Raw genomic sequence first — 14,149 nt, 5'->3', positions numbered from 1 at the left:
CATCCCTCAGCTTCCTTCCTGCTTTATCAGCTAGGGACCACCCCATCCAGCTGTGGACAAGATCTTATGAATACAGCTTCCCCCAGGGGCCCATTCCAAGGCCCCTAGATAGACTTTCCTTCTCTCTTTGCTTAGGCTTGGTCTGCCTGCACCTACCCTAACAAAACACCACTCTAGCCTAGCACCTTCAGTAACAGAGACCTACTCTCCCCAAGGTTTAGAGGCTATAAGACCCAAACCAAAGTGTGGGCGGGGTTGGTTCCTTCTAGGGACTGTGAGAAAGAGGCCTCTCCCTGGCTTCCAGTGGCTCGATAGTGGTTCTGGGTGCTCGTTGGCTTGCAGAGGCATCACTCAGATCTGCCCTCATCTTCACATGGCACTCTCCCATGTCTGTACTTGCGTCCACATTTCTCTGGCTTTTGTAAAGATGCCAGTCATGTCAGGATTTGTTTATGTCACCTAATGACTTCTGTTAATTTATCTACTCAAAGACTCTATCTGCAAACAAACACTGGAGGAGCCTGGCTTGGGCTAAGGATGTGAGCACATCTTTTTTTGAGGTATAGAGGAGACTGCTCAGTTCATAACAAGTGGTCACAGCTTCCACTGTGGCCTCCTCCTCTCTTATTGGTCTCCCAAGTCTCAGCTTTTATTTGGTTGCTCCACAATCCCAAGTGATTGTGCCCTATGAGTCCAAGAGGGACACCTACTATGTACCCAGATCTAGGCAATCCTCAACACCACAAAACACACACACACACACACACACACACACACACACACACACACACAAGAGCATACAAGAATAAACTCTTGTTCCTTGGTGTTTCTACTGAGGAATTCTCACTGCATTCTGGGTTACACCTGGAAAACTTGAGGCAGGAGTAAGGAACTTCGTGGGTCCTTGTGGTGGAGAGACACTACATGCCCAGTCTGCTTTAGAGTTCTGTTCCTAGAGAACAGAGCCTTGAAGAGAGACTGGGTGTGGGGGTTGGACTAACCCAAGGCTTTCTCTAAGCCCATGTTGTATGGGAAATTACCATAGTTCCATTTCTAAAGTTAGGAACATGTTTGTCAGAGCCAGTGAAGGACTGGGACTGGGGTCTTGGGGGAGCTTCGGATTCTGAGAACTCAACTCCTTCCACCCTAAGCAGCTATGGTTATCAGTCCCAAGGGCACTGTAGGCTTGCTCAGTCTGTGACGCACTTGAGATACCCTGTGTTCTCCTTGCTTGATTAACTTCCTGCTGACTTCATCCCATTGTACGGATGGCTTCCTAGTACACTGTCCCATACCACTCTCACCCCCCAGCAATGCTGTACTTCTTAATAAACCTTGCCTGTATTAGAACTTCTGAGCCCATCTTTTCTAATGTCTTCATCTTTAATACCTGAGACCTTCCTCTTCAGGACTCTGTCAGTGAAGAATGACCTGCTGGTTCAGGTCAATGGGGAATGGAAGAGGTAACTCAGTGGTTAAAAGCACTTGTCCTAGGAAGAAAGGGCCCTGGGTTCCATTCCCAGAACCCACATGGCTTCTCACAACTATCTATAACCCCAGTAGCAGATCTGATATCTTCTTCTGGCCTCTGCAGGGACAAGACATCCATGTTGTGCTCATATATACACTCAGACAAATCATTCATACACATAAAGTGAAATTTAAAAATGAAGAAGGAGAAAGGGGAGGAGGAGGAAGAAGAAGAAAAGAAGAGGAAGAAAAAGGAAGAAGAGGAAGAAGAGGGAGAAAGAAAGAAAGAAAGAAAGAGAGAGAGAGAGAGAGAGAGAAAGGAAGGAAAGAAGGAAGAAAGGAAGGAGGAAAGAGAGAAAGAAAGAAAGAAAGAAAGAAAGAAAGAAAGAAAGAAAGAAAGAAAGAAAGAAAGAAAGAAAGAAGTTGGTGCCAGTAAGGTGGCATAGCAGGTTGAGGCACCTGTTGGCAAGCTTGGCAATTTAAGTTCAAACCCAGGGACTTATGTGGTGGAAGGAATAATAAGGTTTCTGCCAGTTGTCATCCTCTAACTGCCACATGTGTGCCCTGGCACATGTACACACACATGCACACACACATGCACACACACAAATAAACCAGAATGTAATCTTAAAGTTTTAAAAATGAAGTTATGGTAGCATGTGGCCACCTTAGTAAAGAAACTCCATCCCCATTTCCCTGGAACCTCTTGAAGGGGTCACTCACTGCTGTCTAGCACAGGCGATACTTAAGGTGATACAGTTTCTAATACCCAAAGGGCTGACATGGAGGAGTGCTGGAGTCAACCCTCCACTTCCATAAAGAGATCAGTATGTGGGTCACTGTAAGTAGGGGCCTTAAGAACTATTTATAGTTCAAAGAACTGTGAGCTACCATCCCTGGAAGGATTGACACAAGGCTGTGGGCAGGTAGCTTTCTGGTCCCTTCTACTTATGGATCGTGTACGTATAGAAATGGAACTTCACATTTCTTTTATCCCCCTGTGTCTCCTGAAGATATGACACTCAGATCTGCAAGGCTATATGAATTTAGACCAGAGCATGACGACTTGGGCCTTCCTTGACAGGTGTCCAAGAGTTGGCTTTCCCCACCAAATGGGTGGTTACTGAAGCTGAGTCAGGCCTTAGCCAGCGTCTGATGCTGGTCACACCCAGGGATGGCTCCAGGGGCTCCCAGAAGCACACTCCTTGGAAACTGGACGGGATCCCAGCAGTCTACTTTGATCTGCACCTGCTGGGAGGGGGAGCCAGAAGCTGGTTCCTCGGCCTGGTGGTGCCGGACTCACAGGATCCCACCTTGCCCTTGTATAACTACAAAGTCACTCCATGCTCTTCAGCTTTTGCTTGTCCCTGCAGAGCAGATTTGTCACTGTCGGTGTGGGCATGGCCACACCCTCTTGTCAGTACCACCTACTTCTGTGTTCTTGGCAGCTTTTCACTGATCCAACAAAAAGATTAAGGAGCCTGGGTTCATGGATGCTTTAAAAAAGTCTCAACTTATCAAAACTATATATGCATTCAAAAACCAGAAACTTAGGCCAAAACCAGAGACTACCAGGGAGAATAAGAACAATGTCAACAAAAAACAAACAAACAAACAAACAAACAAACAGGCTTGTGTGGGGCCAGTGAGACAGCTCAGTGAGTAGAACTATTACCAGCCTGAAAACCTAAATTCAGTCCTAACACCCACCGTGAAAAGAGAACCAACTCCCAAAAGCTGTACTCTGACCTCTGTACACCTATAACACATACATTATACACATACACATGAATAATTAAGTAAAACATTTTAAAAAGGCCTCAAAAAGTGTTTTCTTTGAGGGAACTGTTTGGCAAAGACATTAAGATATGGAATCCTGGCAGGTCAGTTATTTTCTTTGACTGTTCTAAGGCATTTTCTAAGCTCACTCGGCACTGACGTGTTAAATAGCATCACCTGATGGATGGCCAGATGTGGTGGTGATTAGCTAGAATCCCAATGATCCAGAAGCAGAGGCGGGGGCTGGAGAGATGGCTCAGTGGTTAGGACTGGCTGCTCTTCCAGAGGTCCTGAGTTCAGTTTCCAGCAACCACATGGTGGCTCACAATCTAAAATGTGATGCCCTCTTCTGGCCTACAGGTGTACATGCAGAGAGAGCACTTATATACATAAAATAAATAAATCTTAAAAACAAAAAACAAAAAACAGAGGGGGGACAATTGCCGGGAGTTTGAGATCAGTCTGGGATACAGAGAAAGACCTTGACTCAAATGCCCAACCCAGCCAAGCAAAACCTCCTGGTCCTCACACACGCCCTGTACTGCACGAGGCTCTGACTTACTTTTTGTCTGGAGTTCTAAGCTTGTTCTTACCTCTTGACCTCAAAAACAAAACAGAAAAGCAAGAGGCACTGCTCCTGCTGCTCAGCAGGGCAATCCGTCCCATCTGGTTTGTAAGTGTCAATGAAGGGTTCAGTAGGCCATGCCTCAGGCTGAGCGTGACACAGCACGAGATGGGAGAGAAAGGGCCTGGGCATACAGGCCTCTCCGCTGAAGACGCCCACATGTGCCCTGACTGATATGTAAGGGCCTGGCTCACAGATAGCTGTCAGTAGAGGATTGTAGATAAAGAGAACAACACGGTGGCCCTGCCTGGGAACTGTGGACATTTGCCACCACCCTGGGATCAGTTTAATGAATATTGACAAATACACTCATCTATATAGCCACAACCACATTTAAAATATGTAATCTTTCTTTCTTTTGGACATGAACTTATATAGCCCAGACTGCTAACCTACTATCTATCTATCTATCTATCTATCTATCTATCTATCTATCTATCTATCCATCCATCCATATATATATATATATATATATATATATATATATATATATATATATACACACACACACACACACACACACACACACATAACCATGAGCTCTTGCTCCTCCTTCTGCCTTCCAAGTACTGGGGTTCTTCTAGGTGTGAGCCCCCACATCTGGCTAATACTCTTTTTTATTGTGTGGTTGTGAGATATGCAGCAGAGGCTGGCCTTGGACCACAGTACTCCCTTATTCCTGTCTCAGCCCCACAAGTGCTGGTGTTGCAGCTGTGTGCTACCAGGCCCATATGTAACAACTTCTCCTAAAAGTTCAAAGTTCCTTCTGGAAGGTATAGTGACAGTTTTTGAATTTTGGTTTCTTAAAAAAAAAAAAAACCAACACAGGAATATGCTTTTGTTTAATCTTGGGGGTGGGGTATAGAGCTGCTTCAGGTTGTCCACAAATCGCCTTGTGCTCTGGCAGGGGTGTGATTTTGCCAGCTGCAGAAAGTTTCTGATTCTGTAACATTTGGAATTTGGGGGATTTTTTTTCGGAGGCTATATAAATGTTATAGCCCCCAGAGGTGGGTTGTTGGTTGCTATAGGTCACAGTTTGTTAAGTAGTTGTGGGAAAAGAAGAAACAACAAGAAGAAATTAGATAACCACACGATGAAGATCAAACTTGCCCCAAGGAACTCAACACCTCTAATTAGCAAGAAGTCGTCAAATGATAGTATGTACCTCTTTCTGGTCTCTGACTTTATTTGGGGAGCTCTTTTCTTTCCCCTCTAGCCTTTTTTCCCCCATTCATATCTAGTGTTAGGGGGTTAGAAGGGTGGAAGAAAAAGGGTGGAGAAGCGTGGAAAAAAAGAAGAACCCACAAAGTAGCAAAAGACAGGTACAGGGTGTAGCTCCACGGTAGATGCTTGCCTACAATGGTTAAGCCTTGAGTTTGCTCTCTAGCATGACAAGAAAAGAAAGGAGGAACTCAGATGCCTTCACACCTTTTCCCTCAGGCCTTCCTTCCCAGTTACACACTACTGTCTTCTAGCTGCAGGTTCCTGCAGATCGCTCACCCACCATCTCCCATATGGTCTATTTGTTGTCACTCAGAAAGTGACACTGGTACAGTGACATTGACCACATGCCAAGCTCCGCCAGAGTTCCTAGCTTTCTCACTGACCTAAGGCAACCTTGTGCCTAGAATCACACCAAGCAGCCAAGCCTCCTGGCCTCCTTCCATCCGGGATGGTCTCTCAGGCTTTTTTTCTTTTGCTTTTATGACCTTGGAGTCTGATGAGTACTGGCCAGGCATTTAGCCATGAGTCCATCTGTTTGGGTTTATGTGATATGACATGTCCTGGTTCTGGTGAGAAAAACATCAGAGAAATGAAGTGCATTTCCCATCCTGTGGTATCAGGTCTCCCATGGTCTCTCTTCTTTCCCTTCTAATAAGTCTCTTGACTCATCCTGTCCGGGCAGGCTCTGTGGTAGCGATCATCATGTTGATCATGATGTTCGCATGATTTATCCCTGGGGACATTAACCTTGATTACTTGGTTGAAATGGTGTCTGTCTATTTTCTCCCTTGGGAAGTCTGTATTTTCCATTGGGACACTCCTTGGAATCAACCCACAAAATGCAGCGGCACAATAAAAAGTGGGAAAGCTAAGCATGATCTTGTAGGGCACAGAGGGGCTGCATTTGGATCCTTCACACTATTTGCTTATTTATTTAATATACTTTCTGTGGAGACAGGATCTCACTATGTAGCCCGTGCTGTCTTGGAACTTGCTGTGTCGATCAGGTTGTCTCTCATCTCTCAGAGATCACTTGTGTCTGCCTCCTGGGTTCTGGGATTAAAGATAATTTTAAGATGATTCAAATAACAATGTTCTTATGTGTTGATGTAAATGTTCAGTGCAAAAATACTCTGAGAATTCATTGGTCTCTTTAGTAATTATAAACATTTATTTATTTGCACTGTGAGGATTTCTCTCCTATCATCGTTTTCTCATTGCTTCTTTTGGTTTTTGAGATAGGATCTCTCTCTCCTCTCTCTCTCTCTCTCTCTCTTCCCTCCCCCCTCCCTTCTCCCCTCCCCCTCCCTTCTCCCCCCACCCCCTCCCTTTCACTCCTCTTAAACTTGAGATCCTCTTGCTTTCGCTTTCCAAGTGCTGGGATCACAAGCATGGGCCACTACACATGGTTTAAATTCTTTTTCATACTACTTGTTTGAAAGCAGAGTGTTCTGGGAGTGGTAATGTCACAAGCTTTTGATCTCAACACATGGGAGGCAGAGGCAGGCAGATCTCTATGAGTTAGTGGTCAGACAGGTCTACATAATGAGTTCCAGGGAAGCCAGGGACCCTGTCTCAAAAATAAACAACAAGAAAAATGCAGAGTTTATTTTATACTTGCAGCTGGTATAAATATGAATCACTCACATTCCAATTTTTCAATGGCTACAAGACCCATTGCTGGCACGTTGGAGAGTGCACCTTCAATATTTACTTATTTTTAAAGATTTATTATTGATATTCATTTTATGTGTATGGGTGTGTTGCTTGCATATGGGTGTGTGTGTACACTATATGTTTGCCAGGCACTGCAGGAAGCCCCAGTGCATATCTCCTGTCACTAAGTCACATACTGTTGTGAGCAACCGTGTGAGTTCTGGGAATCAAAGCCAGGTCCTCTGGGAGAGCAAAAATGTGCTTTTAACTGCTGAGTCATCTCTTCAGCCATTATTTATTTTTTAAAATAGCATGTGTGTTGCCTGCATACAGTGTGTGTCTGTGCCCCCCCCCCCCATGCATGCAGTGCCCACAGAGGTCAGAGAAGAGCATTGAAGCATCCATACCTGGAGTTACAGATAGTTGTGAGCTACCATATGGGTGTTGGGAATTGAGTCCTAGTTCTCTGGAAGAGCAGCTAGTGCTTTTTAACCAAATGAGCTATCTCTTTCCATGCCCCAGAGTGTATCTTTAAGCCTCCTAAAGCCAGTACAGGCAGGATGCTGCCCTATAAGAATGCTTTGCTTTTCACCCTCGTACCTCAAGCATCTCTGTCACAGTTCTCTGGCTGTGAGTTCTAAATGCTCATGTGGAGAAAGATGGCAGCTTCATATCTACATTCTGAAGTGCAGTTATTCTGAATACATAACAGCTTAGTGACAGCCATGTAAGCACCTGAACTGTCTCCTTCTTCCTCTGCATATTGATCTTAAAGTCATGTTCCCTCCTTAACCACCACCATCTGTCTGTCTATCTATCTATCTATCTATCTATCTATCTATCTATCTATCTATCTATCTATCTATCTATCTATCTATCAATCAAGACAAGGCCTAAGTCACCCCAGCTGGCTTTGAACTCACTGTATAGTTAAGTATTATCTTGAACTCCTGATCTTCTAGCATTGTAGGTGTGCACCATTCATATCTGGCCTTCTGTGTTTTCTTCTTGGTGATCTTCATGCTTTTTCTCTTTAAAAAAAAAAAACACAACAAAAACCCAAACCAAACCAACAACAAAACAAACAAGCAAACAAACAAACAAAAACAAGGCACTGTCTCTCTACTTAGGCCTGGAGGCCTGGCTGTCCTAGAATTCCACTATGTAGACCAGGTTTACCTAGAATGTTCTGAGATCCACCTACCTCTGCCTGGAGAACTGAATCAAAGGCGTGTGCCATCATACTCGGGCCCCTTGTTTGTTTTTACATTTGGGATGTGTCGCTTTTTAGGAAGTGGCAGAGACTCTCCTATAAGAGGCCACCAGGAGTGGGGACAAAGGCACTGACATCCACTCTTGTTGTCTGGGACTACTAGAGCTTGCTGGTTCTGATGGGTTTCTGAGGTGGAGGGTGGACATATCTAGTACCAATGTGAGTGGTGATCCTGGTAAGGTCTGTAGTGTGTCTGGGACCAATGAACTAGGAAGGATCTGGGGCTGACATTACTTTTTCCATCTGGAAAACTAGAGGTAATGATGTTACTTACCTCATAGGACTGAAGGTTAAATAAGAAGGTTAAATAAGCACGAATGTCAGTAGTCTGGCACATGGTGACTGAGGAGTAAATTCTAGCTGTTATACATTTTTTGTTTGTTTGTTTTTTGAGACAGGGTTTCTCTGTGTAGCCCTGACTGTCCTGGAACTCACTCTGTAGACCAGGCTGGTCTGGAACTCAGAAATCTGCCTGCCTCTGCCTCCCAAGTGCTGGGATTAAAGGCGTGCACCACCGCTGCCTAGCACTAGCTGTTATTCTTATAGGTGGTTCCTCACTGTCCACTGGCCAGAAGGTAGCCATTTTTCTATGACAAGCTAGTGATATTAAACATACATGTTTCATGTCTTTTCTGATGTGTGTGTGTGTGTGTGTGTGTGTGTGTGTATGAAATGAGCTAAGAGGAGATCAGCAATGTCAGCCTTACCTTGTGGCTCATAGAAGCCACAGAGACTTCTAGAAGAGGAGACTGGGGGCTGGGACACCAATGAGGGCTTCCCCTGAAGCGAAGATATAATAGCCCACAGCGATTGGTCCAGGGCAACCTGCTCTAGTCCAGTGGCCTCCTGGCCTCTTTCCATCCATAAGTTGTGGAAAGATCCCCATGGCCACCCATCTCAAAGAGTTTGGGGACACCTACAGCTCTGCTTCTTTACACACAGGCTGTGTGGAGATGGGAGTGGGAAGAGGTGTGAACTATTCTCAGATAGCTTCCTTCTTCATAGTATGTTAAGGGGAGATAGAGGCAAGAAAATTACCACGAGTTCAAGGCCAGCTGGACTATACAGTAAGATCCTATCTCAAAGACCAAAGCAAAATAACAGTCTTTGTCCAGCGGGCCTTCTTTAGAATGCACTCCGTGAGTTTCAGCATCTCTCTCTAGCCTCCATCAGGCCTTGAGAATTAAGCTTTGCTACTGTCAGAAGCATCCTGCCTTGCTGGAGCTCTCACCCTGCCTCCTCTTGGCCTGAATCCCAAGGCTGGTTTTTTTTATATACACACCCCCTCTGGTGGAGATGCTTTGAAAACTCAAGGCGAGGACCAGGAGCAGGAGCTGCCTCCTACCCTTTCCCTTTGGTCAAGAGCGAATATTTTGGTCCTAGTCTAACCAAGTAGAATGTGACTAGATAGACTAGCTTTCCTAACCCAGCGCTGAATAGTGGTACACCACAATCTACTAAAAGGAGAAAAGAAAAAAAAAAGATGCTGCCACCCCCACCATGGATATTCTGATCATTCCCAGATAACTCAGGCTCTTAGATATTAGTAACTCCAGACATTGGCTTAAGCACTATTTTAGTTTGCTTTCTTTGCTGTGATAAAGACTATGACCAAAAAGTCTTGGGGAGGAAAGAGTCTATTTGGTTTATATGGATTCCAGGATGGTAGTCCATTGAGGAGGAACTCAAGGAAGGAACCTGGAGGCAGGCAGTGATGCAGAGGCCATGGAAGAATGCTGCTTACTGTCTTGCTCTCATGGCTTACTTGGCTTGCTGTCATATGCCATTTAGGATCACCTGCCTGTGTTCTGATCATAGTGCATCACTGAGGGAAGTCAGGGGCAGACGCTCAAGCAGCAGCAGAGACAGGAACCATAGAGGAGTGCTGCTTACTGGCTTGCTCTCTACAGCTTTTAAAAATATAACCCTGGACCACCTACCCAGGGGTGGCACCACCCACAGTAGGCTGAGTCTTCACACATCAATCATTAATCAAGAAAACGCCCCATTAGGCTTTCCTACCGGCCAATTTGATGGAGATGATTTCTCAACTGAGGTTCTGTCTTTCCAGATGATTCTAGCTTTCGTCAAGTTGACAAAACAAACAAACAAAACTAATCAGAACATGTTCTATTAGTTCATCTGAAGCTTGTGACATCCAGTACACGTGGCATTGTTACCCATCTTCTTTTTTAGATGACAACACTGGTACTCGGTAAAGTTCACAGTCTACATGTGTGGCCCTTAGGCACTCAAAGGCTCTGGAGCCTGTCTGCCTGGGTTTGCTGTAATGGTTCTAAGCCGTGTCGCTTTTGGCTTACATCACAAAACCTCCAAGACTCGATTTCTTCCTGTGCAACCGGGGGTGATACCAGTGCCTCCTTCAAGAGAGGCTGTGAGAGTCAGTGACTTAATAGTGTGTGCCAGCACTTGGCAAAACAGAGAATGGCCAATAAGGCTGAGGATCAGAGCCAGCCTTGGTGGCACAGGCCTTTAATCCGAGCACTTGGGATGCAGAGGCAGGCAGGTATCTGTGAGTTTGAGGCCAGCATGATCTACATAATGAGTTTCAGGACAGTTAGACCTTCATAGTGACATTCTGTCTTTAAAAAGACAAAACAAAAGAGAGTATTAGGGCAAGATAACAGGCTCAAGTCTCAGCTAGGGCTGATGGAGGAATATAAGGTGTGAAGCTGTCGAGGTTCATGGGCTGATATGCTATCTAGTGTTGCCTCCCTCACAACTCAATATCACCCTGTTTACTGTGAAAGTCCTAGGACCTCAAGTCCAGGGCTGTCACTGGCCTGGGATGACAATTATTTCCTTGGAAGAGTCACTGGTTCTTGAAGGAGTAACAAGAGGCAGAGAAGACTTGAGGATTGCTAGCAGGAGAGTCCACTTTCTTTTTGGAGGAAAGCTTCCAAGTTCACTACCTGGTTTAGTGCTTGGCAGGGAAAGTGGTATCCTGCCTATCTTCCTGGCTGATCATTGCTGATCCCAAGGATGACTGTTCCAGAAACTCAGATACCCTCAACATGGCAAAGGGCATGACTGCTGGAGATCCAATGAAGCCACAAAGTGTGTGAGTGACAATGACCAAGGTGATTCGAACTCTCTGGTGATATTCATCTTGAGTCCCAGAAATGGGTTATGGATGAGAGGAAAGAAATTCCAGGCAGAGGTATGCTATGGGCAGAGATGCTTGAAAAAGCAAAAGATGGGATGAGGTTTGAGGCAAGAGACAAAAATTGAGGCTCAGACATTAGTGGTTCAGCTTTGAAGATCTCCTATAATCAGTTGGAGAGCTCAGACTGTGGTTGGAAATTGGGAACCAGTTGAAGATGTATAAAGAGACATGGTGACAATGGAAAGATTTTTGTCATCTGTGAAACATGGTAACAGGACCTACGTCACTGGGATACAGTGGGATTAAGTGATCCATACAAAGTCCTTAGGATGACTCTCAGATAATCAATAAATTGTTAGTAGTGCATTTGCCGAGGATTTTAATGTCTTGTTAGGAAGAGCAATTGCAAAGTCACAGACCACCAGGGCAGTGCACAGATGAAGATTAGCTTGGCTGAGTGGATGGAATCCAAGCCCTATCTTGCATGGGAATTTAGTAGGCATGGGCCTGTTGGAACAATAAGGAGGAAATCTCAAGCTTGGAGTAGCCCACAAATGCATCGTGGCCTGGCTGACATCTCCCAGTCTCACACAGTGGGTTCCAGTCATATCCTTATCCTTGCCCACCATGGCCTTTTGTGTGTGCTGTTCCCTCTACCTGGAATGACCTTCTGTTATTCTTCTTGGAGCTGTCACTTTTCCATTATAAGCTTTCAATCCTAGTGCCACTTGTTCTGAGGGGCGTTTCCCAAGTCCCAGCACATCAATCAGTCTTATGGTCAGATCAAATGACCTTATTTGTCTTCATGTTTAATGTCTGCTAGTCCCCAAATCCCATAGGATATACGATTCATAGTGGACAGGTTATGCCTTCCTTGCTTGCCATTATATCCCTGTCTGGAACAAGCAGACCTTCAATAAATGTTTGCTAAAGATCCGTTCTTTTCAAGTTGTTCCCGGTAGAACTGACCTATCAAACTCATGTCAGAAGCTAACATGGATCAGTGACTTCAGCGACCTGGGGGCTTTGTGGAAGTACATCCCTTGAGCTAAAGAGAAAGGATTACATAGAATGAAGTAAGTTCTGATTCAAAAGAACAGATTTCAGGCACTTTCCATTAGCTGGCTAGGAAGGAAGATGCTCCTGGTCTTTGGGAGTCTGCAGGTGATCTATAGGGAGTAGGGATGGTATGGAATAGTTCTGGCGGAAATCAAAAGCATGGGCTATTAGTCTGAGAGGGCCAAGGCTTGGGTCTTGAATCCCATCAAGCTACTCAGAATGAATCTTTTGACATTATCCCCAAAGGAGATTGCAATTAGCCACAGTCATATCAACAGACTTGGGGGAAAAATGATGCCCATTTGTACAACGATACAAAATGCAGACATTGAGAGGAGTGTAGGCTCATCTCCCACCACTCACTACAGTGCTTCCCAGCTGTTCTTTTGCTCCTAGCAGCTGTCAGTCTGTCATCCGGGCTGACATCCTTCTGACTCCCCCTCCCCTGTGCCTGCTCCCCAGTCTCCCATGGCAGTGGCTGCTCATCTCATTTGTCACTGGTAAATAGCTATTCCAGAAGGCACTTCCACATTCTGGAACCTTCTCCCTGGTAGCTGGCTTCTTTACTTACTTTAATTCTTTGCTTGAATGTCATTTTCTTGGGAACTTATTTTCCCTACCACCTCAGTAAATATGGTTTCCCCTCATCCTCTGTTAACTCTTCTCCCGACCTTCCCTAAGGTGCTTACTCTAATAGCTGTGCATTTCTTGTTCTCTCTGACTTCTGTTTGCCAGTTCTAGGAGAGAAGAGATTTGTCTGTTATTGCTATCTATTCTCTGGAAGATTGTCGGGCACACAGTAGGCTCTCAAACATATGTGCAGAATGAATGGTTCGTTGCAACTTTTTAATTTTGCATGTTTGTATCTAAAAGAATATATCCCTGAAGTTCACAAGCAGTTCCCCACTCTCAAACATTTCTGGCTTAAAACAAGATCGTTCCCACACATATCTGTAGCCAGAAGTCTGAAATGACGGTATTAATAGGAGACTGTTTCCTCTGAACATTCTAGGGAAGAATTCTGAGCTTCGGGAGCCTTCAGGCACTCTTCAGTTTAGAGTAGCATCTTCAATTGGTGCCTATGGCTGTTTCTGTCTTCTCTCCCTCTTAAAAGGATACATATCATTAGAATTAGGGGCCACTCTAATCCAGGATGACCTCATTTCAAGCTCTTTAACTTACATCTGTAAAGACTGCTCTCCAAATAAGGTTACCTGTTGCCACCAGCAGTGAGGTGTGTGCCAGAGATACAGCTCCACTCTGCCACCTGCAGCAGCCCAAGCACTGGGCACTCCTTTCTGAGACCTCCATCCAAGTGACAACAGGATTCTTGGTTTCACTGCAGCAAAGAATTCCAGGACCAGACAGTTTGAAGCAGTTGAAGTTTCCTGAGATTTTGGTCACCAAGATGGCTCAGCAGGTTAAAAACAACATGGCTGATGACATGAGTTTGGTCCCTAGAACACATGGTATTGTTTTACACACACACACACACACACACACACACACACACCATATACCATACATAATTAATGTAATGTAATATGCTATACTATAATATAAGCATAACGGGGAGGGGCTGGGAAGGAGTTTAAAAGAGAGGATAGGTGCTAAGGGATAGAATAATACATAGCCAAAAGCTTGGATGTGGGTTTCAAGAGGGAACGACTCACTTAGTATCTTATCAGCTACATAGACTGCTTAGTAGCTCTAGTTATATCTCAATGGGCTGTTAGGAATTCCACCCCACTCCCATCTTCTTTCTCTCTTTTGTTTTACTTTGAAAATTAGCTTACAAAGTAGCAGGTCTTTTATGACATTTTCATGCATACTATGGCTGGCTGATCCTTCTCACCTGCTAGTTCCTTTCTTCTACTCCCCCCCCCCCCCCCCCCCCCCCCCCCCCCCCCGCACATTTACTCTTCTTTCTTTCCCT

The 14,149-nt window shown here is 44.9% G+C and overlaps 1 long non-coding RNA gene across 1 annotated transcript; it reads right to left on the bottom strand.

The window, feature by feature from the left end:
• Positions 1-13,045: 13,045 nt before the first annotated feature.
• Gm39226 lies at positions 13,046-14,076 on the bottom strand. The gene is made up of 2 exons (XR_879106.1): positions 13,428-14,076; positions 13,046-13,319 (listed from the first exon to the last, which is right to left on the bottom strand). It is a non-coding gene; the product is annotated as a predicted gene, 39226 (long non-coding RNA).
• Positions 14,077-14,149: the final 73 nt, after the last annotated feature.

Source organism: Mus musculus, chromosome 8, assembly GCF_000001635.26.
Source record: "Mus musculus strain C57BL/6J chromosome 8, GRCm38.p6 C57BL/6J".
In the NCBI taxonomy this organism is placed as follows: domain Eukaryota; kingdom Metazoa; phylum Chordata; class Mammalia; order Rodentia; family Muridae; genus Mus; species Mus musculus.
Note: the sequence above shows the minus strand (reverse complement) of the source record. Positions and strands in the feature narration are given on the sequence as shown.